The sequence below is a fragment of the Gavialis gangeticus genome, unplaced genomic scaffold (genome assembly GCF_001723915.1).
Source record: "Gavialis gangeticus isolate Ggan-Ray unplaced genomic scaffold, GavGan_comp1, whole genome shotgun sequence".
Classification (NCBI taxonomy): domain Eukaryota; kingdom Metazoa; phylum Chordata; order Crocodylia; family Gavialidae; genus Gavialis; species Gavialis gangeticus.
In genome coordinates this window covers 30,017,254-30,022,877 of record NW_017729024.1, presented here as the reverse complement: position 1 = coordinate 30,022,877, position 5,624 = coordinate 30,017,254, and positions in this window count along the sequence as shown.

The window sequence follows — 5,624 nt, the reverse complement described above, 5'->3', positions numbered from 1 at the left end:
GAAGCCCTTGGAGTCAATCCAAGGCTGTGGTGGAGGGCTGAGTGCCCGCATGCATGCACACACGTGCCCTAGCCCAGCAAGTTAGTCTGTCAGGGAGGGAAGGGGCGGGGGCTAGATTGAGGCCCCTGTGGTGAGGGACAGTGCTGCAGAGGCAGAGGCTGGGGTAAGTTGAGTGGGGCCCTGGCCGGGTGGGACTTACCTGCTGGGGCAGAGTACCCCCAGATAATTTTTTCACTCTCTGCCTTGATCTGCACCCCCGCCGCTTCCCTCCCCACAGACTTACCTGCCGGGCAGAGCATGAGGGGGTGGTGGTGATGCACGGTAGGTCTTGGGTTGCTTTTAAATGCCAAAAGTGATCTCCTACTTAAAAAGGTTGGAGACCACTGTTCTAGGGTGAGAAGGCTCTTTCAGGGAGCTGGATCTCAAGCTCCTAATACAGCTTAGGGCCTTGAGTTGTGTGCTGATGTGTCCACAGTAGGGTTTCCTGGTGTAAAACCTGAAAATGACTCTTTTTCCAGTTTGTTCTGCCACACCAACTTCAAACTGCTTTCTGCATCTGGACCCAAGAAACTCCAAACATAGCTAATTTTAGCAGTTCTGTCTCTCTGCTGAGCTGGTCTTAATTTATAGGAGACAGACATGAAGGACATATGCCCATTTGCATACAAGTCAGTTACTAGTCTCCTAATGGCACAAGGTTCAAGATAAACTGCAAAGAGCGTTCCAAATGGAACTTAGTCATCTCCTGCATACAAGCCCTTGCTTCTCTTAAAAGAAAAATAACCCTGGGAAACAACTAGCATTTCCTTTTACATTTAAAACAGAGGTAGGGAAGGGTGTCTTTGGAGTGATCTCTGTTCAAAGAACTCTTGTTCATTCTTTCAGCACTATCATTTCTTAACCGGAAATATGACTAACTGTATGCAACACACGCACATCTATAATGACACCCAGCAGTCACAGCTTAGTCCTCTTTAATGATGTAACTTGCATGACCTGTCTGGGGCCCAGTGCCAGTGATAAAGCTTTAATCAGTACTTTGCTTTGTTACTAATGAATGTCAGACAAGTTCTTGCCAGGTTGTACTAAGGTTTACCAAATTATAATCCTGTAATAATGAGTACAACGTATCAGTAAAAGCCTCAGGCAGAAGAAGCAAGGTCCTCAGTTTGATTTATGCTGAATAGCATGTTAGTGGAGACAACTACTTCAGAGTAAAGATGGGAAGATGACTGTTCATTTGTGACCGAAGCCTATTATGGACAAAGCAACAATGAAATAGCAATCACTTAAGGACATGTCTACAGAAAATAATTTATTACAGTTGGTTAGTTTAGTACTGCTCTTGTGGATTTCCTTCCAGCAGGTGACGCATGAAGAGACTGCTAACTAAGAAAGCATCCTAGCAGCACAAAATAATGCAAGGTTATTGACAGGAGGAAAACTTCAAAAGGAGTAATAACACCTGGAGGTTTCTGGCTTACATTTCCCTTTGCTGTAAATAATTGAAGTGCATTAATTAAGTTGAAATCTTTGTTACTTGAAATTAAGTGGACTTCTATCATGTCTTTCATCTAATGGCCTCAGTCAATGCATAAAGTTTTACAGCATCCTGGGATTGTCATATTGAGTCATACCAGCAAATATCTGATTTTTAAGACTTTGAGGAGCTTTTATGGAAAAAGGGCTTCTAGCTTCCAAACTATGGACTACAAAAGTGTGCTCTCCTTCAACATCAGAAAGCATTTCGGTGCTTCTGAAAAGGCAGCCTTTGTGTCAGGCAAGGTCACTGCACAATTCCCTCTGCCCTATTTAAAAATATCTCACAATTGTAACCAATGTAAACAGTCACCAAGTCCCAGCCTGTGCCTCTGGAGTGCATGTTTGACGTAGCAAAAGAAGGTATCTAAAAAAAGGAGATATGTTTCCCCTCTGGATATTAAAATCTCGGTTGAAAAAAGGAGGGGGGAAAAGCAAAGGAACCAAAATCTGAACTATCAATAGAGAAGCTGCATCTCTTTCAAGACGCATCTCTTCTGAGACTGACTAAACAAGAAACCATTGAGGATGTGTAAAAATTCCTCTGTTCTTGCGTTGAGTCTCTCTGCAGCCACTGGCCACTGACTTCTCTGCTCCTTTTTGTAACAAATGCTCCACTCTCTTTTGCCCTAGCACAGTGGTACAAAACATTTTGGCCCTGTGGGCTGGATGAGTGGTGTGAGGTTGGTCCACAGGCCAAATATGATCTGTGGACACAATCTGGAGTGTACAGGACTGGGCCCTGATTCAGCAATTTTTAAGTATTGATTGTTTGTTTGAGGTAGTTATACAATTTTATATGTTTGAGTAAGTTCCTGGGAGAGCAGTGAAGTTGTCAGAGGGCAGTTGAGCTAATCAAAGGCACATGACAACATTTTATTAAATTCTTTGTAATTTATTAGCTGCTTTCTCAACCATTGCCAAATTTCCAAGACTGTGGGCCACATGACATGGCCCTGTACACACTCTTTGGTGTATTCTGTCCATTGCTAAACCAGTGTAGTATGTCATCTAGCCACTTCCTGTACTATTTGCCCTCTACCAGGGTGAAGGCCAGGGTCTTTAGTAGGTGATTGTCCTTTGTTTGACTAGTGCGTGAGCAAACACCTGGAGTTTGCGTCTCATTGCCATATCAATGATGATCTCTCTTGGCCTGCTGATTGCAAGCAGCTGTCTGCAACATTTCATTTCAAAGGCCAGGGGCTGGGCTGGGCTAGGCTGGGAAACAAGAGGGTGTCAAATGAAAACTGCCAGGCACTCCCTTTTTAACAAGCAGCATCTTGGCTTAGCTGCATGCCGTGTGTTTATTTTTTTAAGTTGTCAGAGGGGCTGTGACCCCTTGGGCCATATTGAGTAAGGCATTAGAGAAGGAAGGTTCATGCCATCTATAGCTCAGGGGCTGGTTCCAGGATGGGAAAGGGGAATGGGTAAGGTGAAGGCTGCCCGCTTCCTCTCTGTGTTGGGCAGAGGTGTTCACTCTGGTCTTCAGCCTACGGGGTTTGGTCAGGTGTGTATTGGAGGCATATGCCAGTATGTTCTCTCACCATCAGGAGTGTACTTCAGCTCCAAGCCCCTCCCTATTGTCTGCTGCTTGACCACTGAAAAACAAGCTGAGTTGTGCCAGTGACCATCTCCTTGGCCTATGGCACTTCGGCTTTACCCGTCTCACCTAGGAGTTGCTAGCTTTTAAGAGAGGAGATTCTTCCAGTTTAAAGAATCACTCCTTTTGTTCAGCTTGTGCTCAGAAAGTACAGATGCTCTTCTGTTTTGTCAAATGCTCTGAAATCATGCTTATCACTGACAATAAGTAAGTTCTAAAAGATAACAAAAAAAATTATTATAAGAACAAGAGCAATCATAAGAACCCAGTGACTTATGCTGAGATATTAGAATACATGAACAAAAGGAAATATTAGAACAGTGATCTGACTTTATCCCTGCATCTTAGCCCTAAGATCTCAGAATGTCCAGGCCAATGTCCTTGCCCTGACTGTTAGCTTTCATTGTCCAGCTAAACCATGTGGGGACTAAAGCAACCTATGCTCAAGAAACTTTATATAATATTTGCCTCTCAAGGCCTGGTTTAAGTATAATTTCTTATTCTGCCATCTACATTTCCCTGTGGAATTCTTGGAATATAAATATTATGTCTATAACTTCCTGCAACAGTTTTATATCTGTTTGACCCCACCAGCATCTTTCCTAATCCAATTATAACCAGAAACAATTTTATAGCCTTATAGCCACAAAGATTACTAATCCAGTATCCTAGAAACATACACTATGTACAGACATTTGCTCTTCCAGGGGAAACTCTTCTGGGAGTAATTTGACCCTGGTTGTTCCTGGGTTATTTTTCTTTTGGAGTGGCCATTTTTACTCTGAGACAAAAGCCTGAACATTGTGGTTTCTCCTGAGAAAGCAGTGACTCTTCCAGGAGAAACTAAACATCTGTATAAAGCCACAGTCTCTCACTTATTCTCCCCACTGTTAGAAATACCCTATTTTAAATAGCCTGTTTCCAAGTATAACTCTTGCTACAGGCCTCTCTTTTTAAAAAGCTAATTGTCTGGAAGGGCCTGGCTCATTTGCTTCAGGCCAGGTCCACAAGGGCATATTTAGTTTCATTAAACATGTCCATATTGGATGCTAATTCTCATTAATTACTACTATTGTCCATTAAGGCCTTCAGCCTCTCCCAGGTGCAAGCCTCACTGTTTAGAGAGTAATATGTAAAAATCATTATCATATTATGCAATGCTAGCCCTACTATAAACTATACAAATGCATTCACATCAAACAACACAACAATAACAGCTTAATGCCATCTATCTGTACAGACCACACATGCTGTATCAGTAAAACAAATTCATGACATGCATGAAAACATGCATGACATACCATGGACACCTCAAAATATTGTGGGTTTGTGACAGATATTACTGTCTTGCAATCCGTTGTTTGCTTAAAGACCTTCTGCTTCAAGACATTGTCCTTCACTAGGAGCTCTGTGACTTCTTTGTCCTTGACGATACAGAGTTCAGGCAGCTGCTACATCGTTTTTCTTTTAGTACTTCCATATTTAGTATCCCTACTTTACTTTTGATATTGTACTGTACAGTTTTATTGCATCTCCCATGAGATATAGCCAGGGATCAAGATCCCATTGTGTGATATGTCTCCCCAGTTTATATTTGCCGGCAGCCCAAGGTGGGTGAGATTCAGTCCTGTGTCGGTAACAACAAAGAACAACTATTACAGTATCTTACCTTTAAAGACGGATACCTCCATGTGTCAGTACTAGAAATGGACGCTTTTATCTTTTGCAATGGGAAAAGTCCCAACTCGATAAGACTGAGCACTCAGGACAGCTGTGGTTGATGAAGTTGCCATGACCTTTGGGGAATATCATCCCCACAGATTTACTATGCCAGAGAGTAGTGTGTTTCAGCCTGCTATGCTGTTCTGGGTGGGCGGTCTGCCAAATTAGTAGCCGTGTAGCCAGGTTTTCATGATGCTATGTGCTGGCTAATTATCATGGTTGAGAGGGAGAGCTAATTAGGCTGCCCAAAGTGCCATGAGATTATTGTTGTCTTAAGAGAGTGTGTGCAAGCTGCCGTGGAGCGTTTGAGTGGTGCCACTTTGAGGTACATTATTTTGTGATGCACACTAGTGTTCTGTGTTTAGAAAATCTATTTTGGGTCATGTTTAGTGGTCCTTAGGGCTCAGTTGGAAGTTTATACATCTAGGTCAGTGATTGTTAACTAGATGCCTTGAGATCCTTTCAAGGGTCCCACAGGGTGCCACACACTGTTAACATTGTTTAGGTTTTTCAGCATGATTCACAAGGTAAACCCAGAGGTTTCAAATAGAAATCCATAATTGTGTCTCTCTGAGTACTTTGCAACAGAAAAACTGCTTTATTATTATTATTATTATTATTATTATTATTTTGCATGCCTCAAGTCTATCTAGGCATGCCTTATGTCTAAAAATGTTGAGAACTATTGGTCTAGGTTCATGATACCTAAGGCACCTGACTTTGTAAGCAAAGTGATCACACCTCTGGGACTGTTTCTTTGATC